The sequence below is a fragment of the Eucalyptus grandis genome, chromosome 9 (genome assembly GCF_016545825.1).
Source record: "Eucalyptus grandis isolate ANBG69807.140 chromosome 9, ASM1654582v1, whole genome shotgun sequence".
In the NCBI taxonomy this organism is placed as follows: Eukaryota; Viridiplantae; Streptophyta; class Magnoliopsida; order Myrtales; family Myrtaceae; genus Eucalyptus; species Eucalyptus grandis.
In genome coordinates, this window is record NC_052620.1 from 17,254,944 (window position 1) to 17,268,585 (window position 13,642).

The window sequence follows — 13,642 nt, forward strand, 5'->3', positions numbered from 1 at the left end:
GTAAAAAAGAAATTAGTTTGGGGACTAGCTTGAGGTTTCTCATGGTATTGACCCTTGTTTTAAGTGTATTCAAAAAGTAGAAAATGAGTTTAATAACATACGCCTATTCTATGCTTCTTCTTCTTCTTCTTCTTCTTCTTCCGTCAAAATGCTCTATACTTTAAATGAGTTGTAATCTAGTTTTGTTTCACTTTAAACATTTTATTGCAATTGTTCGATAACTTTTTTTTTGTATATTAAGGAGAGAAGAGTTATTTATTCCATTTAATTTCCTCATAATTAAAAGAAAGAAATTTGTAAACAGTGTTATAAATTAGCTATAGTTTTCTTAAAATTCATATATTTCTCAAACTAAGTGAATCCATTTGTTTACCATAACATTATTAATACACTAAATCAATTACTCAATAAAAATCAGTCTTACTTTAATCAGCAATCTTAATTTAAAGTGGACCTTATTTAGTTAAGAATAAGCTACCTAGATGTATTTTTACCTATTTCACTTTGATAAATATAAAAGTTGACTGTTTCTATAACTAATATGATTCAAATAAATTAAAGTATTGCGAAATTTATTCATGTAGTAAAATAATATTGTTGGGACCTACCCCTCTGGGAAGAGAAAGAGGTTTATGGATATTGCCTAAAGGACGGACCTATGGTACGTGATTGGAAACTGGCTCCATAGCCCTTTATGGACATTTGGGTATTTTTAAGAATTTCACAATAAAGAGTCACCACTAGCTATTATTGGGGTCGGCTATAAACCAAGTGAGGTACGTGAGCATGCACACTTCCTACGCAACAAAAGAATCTAGGGACGGAGACTTGATCACACTAATTGACAAATTAGTGCCATTTCGTTACCTAATCTTGTTCATTTTAAAAGAAAGAATTTTTGTCATGCCGTTTAGATTGATTTTATACCTATCCACTAACATGTAAGGTGATCATGCGGGTACGCGGTCATTAAAGTAACAATTTGCAACCAAAATCCTAATTGCAGTAAACTTTAGCACGTGCAATTAAACATAATAAAATATGCAAATTAAACATGCAATATAATTAGTATACGAGCAAATAAAGGCCTAATTACACTAAGAAGGCAAAATATGGCAATTCTAACCAAACCCTACATTTTTTAATTTTCAAAATTATTATTTTTTATTATTTTTGGGTGAACCGGGTTAGGTCCGATCTTACTCAAACCCAAGTCTAACCCCTGGACCCGATCCGGGTCCGCCCCGATGGGGCGGGTCGGTCAGACCTGGGGTCGCTTGACCAACCCCGGTGGAGCCTTTGCTAGGTCGAGATTAGGCCTTAATCAGCAGGCCCAATCCCCGCAAATTAAGGATTCCGCAGCTCACCGCCCTGCACCAACCCTTGGTCGTGGGCTGCTAAAGAAAGGGCCGAGCGAGCTAAAAGATGTGGCCTAGCTCGGCCTACCTCTTCTAGTCAGCGACCGCTTAGTAGTGACCAGAGGAGTCGCGACGATACCGTCCTTGTTAGGTGTGGGGGCGACTTTCGACCCCCCTCGAGGCCAAAAGGCTTCAATGGCGACGACACAGGGGTTTCGAGGTGAGCTCCAACAATGCGTGAGAGGACTCACGGCTCCAACCTCCCTCAACTCCGACGATGCAGCTCCCGAGAACCTGACCTAAACAATGTAGGAGAAAGAGGGAGAGATGGAGAGAGAGAGGGGGGGACGCGGCCTGGGGCCCTAAACGACGAGAACAGGGGGATTTCGATTTAACATTTTGTTGAGCAGGGTAGCGGGCATTCTGGGAAGCAGGGTTTCGAGCTCGACCGAGGTCGAGCGCAAGTCCGAACCACTTGTGAGGCACGCGAGCAACATGAAAAGCAAGGGGGGCAAGTGGTGGCCTGAGCTCACTCGAACTAGTTGAAGTGAGCTCCGCGAGCTCAATTCCAAGAATGCATGCAAGATGTTCATCGAAATGCCTACTTGAGTTTCCGAGAGAAGATTGCGGCGATGGCAGTGGTCGCGACGCATCGGCGGCAATAGCGGTGGTCCCGGGCTCCTTCTCCTTGGCTTTTTCTCCATCGACCTTCTTCTTCGTTCCCCCGGTTACTTCTTCCTCTCGTCCTTTCTTCTCCCCGATCCTTCTTCCCTATTTTCCCTTCCCTCTCCAGTTCTTTCCCATCTCTCTATTCTTGCCATCCCGTCTCCTTTCCTCTCCTCGTCTTCTCTTACTACTCTACTCCCGCTCTCACATCTCTTCGCCGATGTCTCTTTTGCTTTTCCTGCAGGTTCGTGCACAAAGATGGCCAAAGGAGGAAGAGCCAGGGCGCGGGTCGAGTCGAAAGGAGAAGAAGGCTAAGCTAGGCCACATGCGAGAGAGAGAGAGAGAGAGAGGAAAAGAGGAGGGGCGGGTTGGGCAGATAAAACAGCTAAACTATAAGACAAGTAAGCCTCCCCAGACCATACAAGTGCTCGACGAGCCCATGCAAAAGGTTTGGTTAAGATATGCCGGATTCTGCCAAGTATACAAATGGAACCTAACCATACATGCCCTCCAATTATATCTTCCAAATCGTCCACACTAATAAAAGAAATGATTTTTGTCATGCAATTTAGATTCATTTTATACTTATTCACTAATATGTAAAGTGATCATGCGGGTATGCGATCATTAAACTAACAATTTGCAACCAAAATCCCAATTGCAGTAAACTTTAGCACGTGCAATTAAACATAATAAAATATGTATATTAAACATGCGATATAATCAGTATACGAGCAAATAAAGGTCTAATTACACTGAGAAGGTAAAATATGGCAATTCCTAACCAAACCCTACATTTTTTAATTTTTGAAATTATTTTTTTTTTGGTGAACCAGGTCAGGTCCAGTCTTACCAAACCCGAGTCTAACCCAGTCGACTTGATCTGGGTCTGGCCCAGATGGGGGTGGGTCGAGTCAGACCCGCTTGGGTCAAGCTCGACCAACCCTAGTCGGGCCTTTGCTAGGTCGGGATTAGGCCTCAATCGGCAGGCCCAATCCCCTGCAAATTAAGGATTCCGCAAGCCCATAGCCCAAACCAATTCTAGGCTGTGGGCTGCAGAAGAAAGGGGCCGAGCGGGCCAAAAAGATTTGGCCTAGCTCGGCCTACCTCTTCTAGTCAACGACTGCTTAGTAGCGACCAGAGGAGTCACGACGGCACCGTCCTTGTTAGGTGTGGGGGCGACTTTTCGACCCCCCTCGAGGCCAAAAGGCTTCAATGGCGATGGCACGGGGGTTTTGGGGTGAACTCCGACAATGCGCGAGAGGACTCACGGCTACAACCTCCCTCGGCTCCGACGATGCAGCTCCCGAGAACCTAACCTAAACGATGTAGGAGAGAGAGAGAGAGAGAGAGAGAAGGACGTAGCCCAAGGCCCTAAACGATGAGAACATGGGGGATTTCGGTTTGACATTCTGTTGAGCAGGTAGCGGGCGTTCTGGGAAGCAAGGTTTTGGGCTCGGCCGAGGTCGAGCGTGAGTCCGAACCGCTTGTGAGGCACGCCAGAGTGACAGGAAAGGCAGGGGGGGCAAGTGGTGGCCGGAGCTCACTCAAACTAGTTGAGGTGAGCTCCAGTGAGCTCAATTTTGAGAATGCACGCAAGATGTTCATCAAAATGCCTACTTGAGTTTCCAGAGAAGATTGTGGCGATGGCGGTGGTCGGGCGACACATCGCCGGTAGTAGCGATGGTCCCGGGGCTCCTTCTCCTTGGCTTTTTCTCCATCGACCTTCTTTCGCTCCCCTACATTTCTTCCTCTGTCCTTTCTTGTCCCCGATCCTTCTTCCCTTGTTTTCCCTTCCTCTCTCCAGTTCTTTCCCCTCCCTCTGTTCTTGCCATCCCATCTCCTTTCCTCTCTCTTGTCTTCTCCTACTACTCTACTCCTTCCCTCAAATCTCTTTTGCTTTTCCTGCAGGTTCGTGCACGAAGATGGCCAAAGGAGGAAGAGTTAGGGCGCAGGTCAAGCCGAAAGGAGAAGAAGGCTAAGCTGGGTTGCGTGCACGAGAGAGAGAGGAAAAGAGGAGGGGCGGGTTGGGCCAAGGCCAGGTTGGGCCAAGGTTGGATTCGGCCCGACCAGCCACTCTCTCGTGTCTTTTTTTTTTTTTTTTTTTGTATTTTTGTTTTGTTGTTATTTTTTCTTTTTTTGTTTAAAAATATGTGTCAATAGCTGCTCTTCTTTGAATGTAGCCTTGAAGAGGTTGCATTCAAAGATAGAAGATACCTAAATTATTTCGGCGGTAGAGAGACCCTAATTGTATAGGCTCGCACCAAGTCGAGCTATGGAAGCACATTGTGTCAATAAGAAGAAAGATCCCGAGTTACAGAAGCACGCCATGTCGTAAGAAGAAAGAGAGACTCCGGGCTACAAAAGCACGCCGTGTCATAAGAAGAATGAGGACCCCAAGCTACAAAAGATCATCGTGTCATAAGAAGAAAGAGAGACTTCGGGCTACAAAAGCGCACCGTGTCATAAGAAGAATGAGAGACCCCATGCTACATAAGCATGTTGTGTCGTGAGAAGAAGGAGAGACTCTGGGTTATGAAAGCACGCCGTGTCATAAGAAAAATGAAAGACTCTAGGCTACAGAAGTACGCTATGTAATAGGAAAAAGGAAGAACCTCGGGCTACGAAGCACGTCGTGTCATAAAAAAAAGGAAAGACCCTAAGCTACAAAAACACGCCGTGTCATGGGAAAAAGAAAAGACCCCAAGCTACAGAAGCACACCGTGTCCTAAGAAGAAAGAGAGACCCTGAGCTATAGAAGCACGCCATGTCGTAAGAAAAAGGAAAGACTCCGAGCTACAAAAGCACACCGTGTCAAACGAAAAAAGATAGACCCCGGGCTACAAAAGCACGCCGTGTCATAAAAAGAATGAAAGATTCTGGGCTACAGAAGCATGCCGTGTCATAAGAAAAATAAAAGACTCCGGGTTACAGAAGTACACCGTGTCATAGGAAGAATGAAAGACTCCGAGTTACAAAAGCACGCTATGTCATAGGAAGAAGGAAAGAAATGAGGTCTCACCGTGTAATAACGAGTCTCGACTAGGCTGAAAATACATGGTTTGAGGAAAACCCATGAACCTTTGTAGATGACATGGTTTAAAGCTAACCATGAACCTTGTAGATGACATGGTTTGAGGCTGACCATAAATCTTTGGTTTTTAGGGAAGCACCCTTTAACCCCTTGAAAACTGCATGACTTCACTAAGGAATCCCGTCGAACTCAACTTGAGCAAATGTCATTAGGGATGTCATCAAAAGACGTATTGGCAATATATTGCAGCATTAATTGAACAAGCTAATCCAGTTAAGTCCGACTACTTTAAAAAAAAAAAAAACATTCAATGTCAATCAGTATCATGTGGTGCGTAACTGTCATCTTGCTCGAGGATGTATCATTAATCATCAAATTCTGGGGAGTGAAGTTCTTATCGAACGGATTTACAACCGTGACAAAAGCTTATTAAGCATGCCAAACTAGAGCTTCTTAGTCATAAAGGGTTTCTCATATACTCTCGATAAAATGGCTGCTCGATCTCATCCATTCATATGGGAGATAACTAGTTGCTAAGGGTATCTCACATAATCTATGTCGATGGCTTCTAGAAATATTCGCGATCAGCACAATCTGATCAATGAAAAAGGTCTTTTGAAAGGACCTCAATATAAGCTCGGTTAGGGTTTACACAAATGGATTATTGCTTTGAGGCCAATAAAGGAACATTTGTTGCTATCTTCGTTTGGTTTACAAGTCGAGAACTTGGAAGACAAGATAGAATTGCTTCCACTCCTTCAAGCGGTAGCTTCTTTATGGCATTCTCATTTTCACTCGAACTATCCCAATTAGAAGAGACTTCAGAAGATGGTCATAATGTTAGCTTGGGAGAGGCTCGAAAGGCTTAAAATTTTCAAGGGGGTTTTCAAGAGTCAGTGATTATCACGGCATCGTGACTAGCTTACTTGATCTTTTGAAATCATTTGGCTTTTGAAACACAGCACATCTCAAAAGTCCCTTGACATTCATTTCTGCATGGAAGCTTTGCTCCTTTCTCTAATTTCCTTTGCTCTTGCGATGATTTTTTTATGTAGGCATTTTGACTTTGATAATTTTTATTTCACAGAAGATGCAGCCTTTTGGCTCTTTTTCTTGACGGGCATTGCCTTACTTTTACCAAGCACACTGTTTTTCCATGCCCCATAATTTGTCGAACTTTTTGCTCTTTGAACTTTTGGAGCTCTTATAACTTTTCGAGATGTTCTTCACGTTTTCTCATAAATGTCAATTGTATGTGGTCAATCCTTATGCATTGCCCCAATGAAGGGAGATGATCACCACTCGGGATTCAAAAATGAACAATTAGGCCCAAATTGGTTAAAGTAACATATATCAGTGTTTGGGTAGAGAAGGAAATGCTCTTCTTCACCTTGGGATGAGTCAAGCTCTTATGAGAATTTCTCTAAAGCTATCACCAGAAGATTGATGCAAGTGAAAGTAATAGAATATTTTTCAATCTTTCGCTCTACAACATGACTGTAACCTCCTATGCTGCCCCAATGTATGGTACTTTGAAGGCTCATCTTTATTCGGCCCAAAGGGGTAGCAAGAGATTAGTGCAAGGCTTGGAATTGATGAAAGAAATACCTTTATCATTTCGATCTTTGCGCTCAATGCGAATGAATTTTTCGTCCTAAAGAATGTCGCTTTTCACTCAACTCTAAAAAATATTTAGAGGACGTGTTTGGAAATGGCTTACCTTTCTTCATCCTAAGGACTTCTTGTTTGGCATGGTTAATGTTTCACTTTTCACTTTGCTGAGATCATCTAAGTAGATCAATCTCCATAGGGAAATTTGATTCAAAATGAATAACCCACAAAAAGAAAACAATTTTGAGATGAAAAAGATGTTCAAAAAGTTTGTAATTTTTTTTTAATTATTCATTTTTGTGCTTATCTCTAGGAAAGCACCAAAGGTTCTTTTTTTTTTTTTTTATTTATGGAAATTCTCCATTTTTTTATACTTAATTTTGAGAAGAATAATACTTACTTATGGTATGGTGACTCAGTAATCTTGTAAAGAATGTGAAAGAATATGTTAGTGCAAAAATCTTTAGGGATTGAAATGTTGGAAACGATATATTATTATCCTTCACTCACTTTTATCCTTTGGGTGCTAACATTTCTTGAATTCACCTTCGTGGATATTTGGTAACTCGACATTACCATTCACTTGCATTTACCTTTAAGTGTTTGATGTCTTCATATCAAAGAAAAAAAAAGAATCATGTCGAGACGCTATCAAAATGAGTAATTGGAATCGCACAATTTACCCTTCATGTGTTTTCATTCTTCAGGTATAAACTTTGCTTGAAGGGGCTAGGATTGATTAAAAATGACTATGTGGCCTTGATTTTATCCATGAAAAGCACTTCTCTTATTGTATACAACAATTTACAAAGTTCAATTCCTACTTTTTTCAAATGCTCTTTTCGAAGAGACGTTCAATTAACAAAGAGCTTGAAAATTTTAAATATGAATCATTAGCTGTGTTTTTCAAGATCTTGCTTTGAAAGGAGAGAGATTGCTCATTGTTTCCACATTTGAAGATATTGCTCTTTAGATGCTTTGCCCATTTATTGCCTGCAAAGAAAAGATTGGACGTATTATTTCCTCGCTCGATTAGGATTCATTTAGGAACTACACACATCTCTTTACACCAAAATGGACAGTCAGTCTTAGCATGATCCCTTGATGGAAGGTGCTACTTCTACGGTCAATGTGCAACATTTTCCCCCATTTATCACCCTGTGAGAAAAGGAGATGAAACGGGTTATTTCTATACTTAATTAGGTTCAATTGAGGAACGATACATAATTTTCTTGATGAATTTGACAATGTTGTCCCAACACACTTCATTGGTGGGGGAATGAGATTTTTTCTAAATCAAATGTTGGTCTCCCACTCTTTATTTGATAAACCTTTGTTCTGTTTGAGTCTGTCCTGTACCAAAGAAAAGGATGTCATTTTTTATGCTAAAGAGAATCAAGTTTATGAATGAAATACATCATTTTCCAAAGTCGGGTGATCAACATCCCAAGGTATCTCTTATAGAGATAAGGATAATATTGCTCCTCTGTTTCATTTAAATTTTCTTTGTTTAAGATGAACAGGACCTAATAATGCTCCATCGCATTTGTTGGAACATTACAAAGCTTGGTACTCTTTATGTCTCATTGACAATGGAAAAGAAAGTCATGTCAGAAACGGTATCAAAAATGGATAATTAGAATTGATACAGTTTACTTTTCCTTTGAATTCACCTTTTGTATGCTTGACAACTCCCTTCATTTGTCTCATCATGCAAAGTGAACGAGATTGATGGGCTATTTTGGCACCTAAGGCATCTCCAAATAAAGAAACTTCCCAGAACGGAATTCAACTTCGCCTCTATGGAAGATTGGCGCCGACGAAGCCTCAACGCATGCTTGCTCCTTGAGTTCCATGAGCCAACACTTTTATCTTTTAGAATGGGCAAATGCTGATCTCAAATAAACTACCTGAGAAAGCAACCACGTGAAGAGAGAGCCTTAAGCAGAGCTTTCTTGAAATTCATTTCAAAACATTTTGAAGGTAGACGTAAAGGTTTGCTTAAAACACTTTTGAGTTTGTTTTTTTAAAATGATGATTTTCATGAAATTGAATTCCATCATTAAAAAAATGTGAGTCACATGATTTACAACAACATCAATTGGATTCGCAATCAAAACCCAAAATGGAAAACATGATTCTTAACAAGAATAAAAACAATGATAAAATACAAGAAACTCTTGCATAATTAAGAGTAAAAATCAACTCTTGTCCCAGCTCTAGAATTCACTTCTCTATGTGGTCGAACACGAGAATGTCAAGGAGTATCACGCATAACTTGCAAAAAGACGACGATGTTAGTATGTGAATAAGAAAATGATCTCTTAATGAGGTCACTTCTTACAACAAAATCAAGGCGACGATACATGCCCCATAGTCCTTATTACGGGGTTTTAGTATTTCGCCATGATTTTATCATAATGAAGACATCATTAAAAAAAAAAATCAATCAACGGCTATCAATCGAACATCCACTCTTATTCTAAAAGTTTCATATGCAAAAGTGGCATTGATTTTTTAAAGATTGATTTATGATTTTACTCATGCAAAAATGAAGTGACTTTTGTTTTGAGAAATCTATACACAAAATATGATTTGCATTTCAGTCCCAAAATGTGAGAATGAGAGAATTTGATTAAAAAAGCAATTTCAATTTTTGTGCCCCAATATATAATCGCAACTTGAATTTTTGTTTTTTTCAAAAATGTGATTTTGAGCCCATAACTAGAAATTTGAGCAAAACCATGTGTTCAACAAGGCCAAATCAAAGTGTTTAGAAATTGTATTCAATGTTCACTTATCAAGAGTGATTGCTAATTTTTTCAATTATAAGCCTACATAATTGAGGACATTTGATTGGTCTCTGTGAATTTCTAAATGAAAATTCAATAAAAAAAAAAGCAAATAAAAAGAAGAATGATACTTACAATGGGGGCGACTTTTCTCTCTTTCTGTTTGTTTGTTTTTTTTTTTAAATACATAGACATGCATATGAGATATGGTTTGATTTCTACTCTATACGGCTCAAAATGGAGCCATAGGATCACCGGACCGAACTAACAAGATCGTAGCTAGGTCGTGTTATCAATAACTCTGGCTTCGTCAAAGAACCGACTCGTGTCGCATGGTTGCAGACTAGGGTGGGGACCTTTGACATCATGAAGGAAATTTTGGGATTAAGATGGGCGACTCAAACTACATGGTTGTAGTCGACGTGGTATCCACCTTGACACCATCCTAAGTGATCCTATGCGGTCCAAGTCCAGCCACAAGTAGTGTGTCATGGTGTAGTGCAATGCAGGGAATACATGCACGACAGTCTACAAACAAACACTACTTTAAAAGTTTGAAACATAAACATTTATTCCCAACTCCACACCTACAAGACAAGGATTTAACAACCACTCCTCCCCTTCTAACTCCCACTATTTAACACTCATGTTAGGGACTTACGTACTTGATATCATCGCTGCCAAACAAAATTGTTTTTTGAACAAGATCAATTCTGGCATAAGTCCTCTAAGGTCTAAAACCGGAGTCCCCTAGTGGAGTCACCAAACTGTCGCGACCTACCCCTCAAGGAAGAGAGTCGGTTTAGAGGTATTACCTAAAATGATAAGGCTTGGGCTTTCAAGCCCATACGTCGCGTGACATTGGGGTATTTTTAAGAATTTCCCAAAAGGAGTGTCACTAGCCTATTAGGGTTGGCTAGAAACCAAGTGAGGCATGGAAGTATGCCACACTTCCTACGCAACCAGAAAATCTAGGGACGGGGACTTGATTACACTGATTGCCCAATTAGTGTCTTTTCGATATCTAATCTTGTTCATTTTAAAATAATGGATTTTTGTCAGGCAGTTTGGATTGATTTCATACTTATCCACTAACATATGAAATGATCATGCGGGTACGCGATCATTAAAGTAACAATTTACAACCAAAATCATAATTGCAATGAACTTTAGCACGTGCAATTAAACATAATAAAATATGCAAATTAAAATGCGATATAATTAATATACAAGCAAATAAATGCCTAATTACACTAAGAATGAAAGACATGGCAATTCATAATCAAACCTTACATTTTTTTAAATTTCAAAATTTAAAAAAAAATAAAAAATAAAAATTATTATTATTTTTTGGGCGAACAGGTCGGGTTTGGTCTTAGCCGCGCATAACAACGCTTCATGCCCGAGAAGAGTTTTTTTTTTTTTTTTTTTTTTTTTTTTTTTTCAGAAATAGTTCTTTTCTATTTTTGTTCCGAGAAACAATTTCTGAGCAAAAGAACCTATTTGATAACTGTACAAAATTTATATTTCGGGAATGTAAAAAGAACAAAAACCCGTTTGATAACCGCACAAAATTTCTATTCCAAATTTTTTTAAATAAATAAAAATAAATAAGAAAAAAGAATAGATTAGATATTACATAGAATTGACAAGATCAAAATATTATTATATTAATATATTTTCTTTTTTTGAGAATTTTAATGTTTGGTATAGCAAATATTACGAAAAAAAGCGTAAGGCATATTGAATTTGTAGTAATTTCCTTGGGACTAAGTTTTTACTCTTTAAAAAAAAAAAAAATTGCAATTCTAGTGCATGCGTGGCTTGGGGATTTTAGTCTTGTAATCTTGATATGGATGTCGAGTTGGGGTTGGAAATTTCCAACTATTGGAATGGTGCATGCATGCCGTGGCTTTGCTGTCATTATGCATTTAGTTCATAGTATGCTCCTCAAACACTTAGTAAAGATCTCGGTCTCTTGCATTTTGAGTCGTTGATGCATCCCATCTTGATGCTACTTTTTACCCATCTTCTTCCAAATTACAAACTATTTCATTTTCGTGGATCATTAGGCGATTTACGTGTGGCGCCGAGTGGTGGTTTCCCGCTATCGCCACCGGGGGTTTACGAGGCAGTTGTCGGCTAAGCGGTTCCTCCAACACCAAAAAAAAAAAAAAAAAAAAACTATTTCATTTTCGTGTTTCACATAAGCTTATAAGGTTTTGGCTAATTTTGATGAAGGGAGATGTTTTTCCTCTCCTCTTTTGCTTTTTTTTTCTTTCTTGAATATGATGCAAGCTTCGGATGGCGATTTGTAGGTCTGGTAAATCATCGAAAGGTTTAGGACAAAATTAGAATAATTGAAAGATTTATAACCCAATTGACAATCACACAGTAAGTTTAAGACTTTTTAGATAATTTCCCCCAAAAAAAGTCATGTAAAGGAAATATTAAAATAAACTAGAGATAGGGGTCTCAAAAATACCCAACTCGAATCTTTTTGGCTTTGGTCTCATTCAATCAGGTAATAAGTAAAGGAACTTGGGTAGTTTACGGTTTGATTTGGTTCAGGCCTGTTTCAGTTTCCCTATTTCCTTTTGTCTTTTGGCTTCCTGTTCCTTTCGCATCCACTCTCATAGCAATAGTTCCTACAAATAAAATGGAATATTTCATGAATTTACGACAAGCAACTTGCATACCAGTAATACCAAGAAGGCTAGCGGCATGGCCATGTCATCGTCGAGCTTGCCATCGCCACCTCTTTTACATTAGTGAGCTTCCTTGAGTACAAGGAGGAGACACCGATGGTGGGTAAGAAGTCTGATGCGGCCATGTAGCTAGGGCGATAGTAGGGAAGGGGATGAGGTAGGAGAGGAGGTTGAGGTTGTCGGAGTGGTGGCAGGGAGGGGATCATAACCTGGGAGAGGGAGTTGCCGGAGGGAGAGATGGAGGCGACAGGTGAGGAAGACACAACGGAGGGGATCAGGTTAGGGAGGGCCCTGATTGGGAATGGTCGGGCGGAGGGATGAACTTGACCTAGCGGACCTTCGGGTTGTTGATAGAGTGAGGGTTCTGTCAAGGGTCCACGAGAGAGAGAGAGAGACCCAAGAAGGGAAGCCCAAGATGTTCAAAGACGCTCAATTATGACGCGATGCTGCAGAATATATCTTGATATCAGTTAGGAGTAAGCATGTTTTAGGATAGAACCGGGAACTTGATAATTGGACTAGTGGGAATCAATTTAGCTTCAAATTCCAAAAATTGGAGAATTTATTATGACAGATAGATTTGAGGCTTTAGGTGAAACTTGGAACCTTGAATAAGTTTTTGCATTTTTCTTGTTTTACGTTTTTGTGCAATCTTACGGTATTCCATGACGTTTAATAATGAGTGTGTAATCTGGAACTACTCTAAAGTTTCATTTCTGGTGATATTCGACTTTTGCTTTGTTAATGTTATAAATTCTTTGTTTGTCTAAATATGAGTTGTGAGCAACAAATAACAGCAAATGATGGTCATCAAAAGTGATGATTCATTATAATCGTTTAAATAATAATATATGTAAGATGGAAAATTATCCAAAAAATCTTAAACCTATTGCATTTTTTGTCAATTAAGTCATAAACTTTTAATTTTGTTAATTTAGTCATAAATCTTTCCACTTTTTGCCAATTAAGTCCATCCAACAATTTTGGATGGAAAATGCTAACGTAGACACGGGCGGTGCCACATAAGACCTCCAACACTCATATGGACAATTTTTAATAAGATTTTAATTTTTTTTTTAATTTTTATGAATTTTTTTTTTTTATTTCTTTTCCATTTGTTGTGGCCAACCATTGCCCATAGATGATGGCTAGCTGCAACCAGCTAGTTAGCCTCCTGCCATGGGCGAGGCTTAGTTGGGCAAGGGCAAGCCCCAATGAGGGGAGCCTTCGCCCAGGTGCGGCTCGACAAAGGTCGCTTCACCTAGGCCAAATCTGGCAAGGGAAGCCCTCTTAGGCTTGGCCTCATAAAGGCCAGATTTGGCGACGTCAACATTGGGCAAGGGTCGGCCCTACTAGATCTAGCCTAGGCGAGGGCTCCCCTCATTGAGGCTCACCTCGCCTAGTTGAGCTCACTTGCGGTGGGTGAGTCCGGTTGGCGGGTCGTGGCTAGTGGTGGTCGTTGCCTATGGCTGG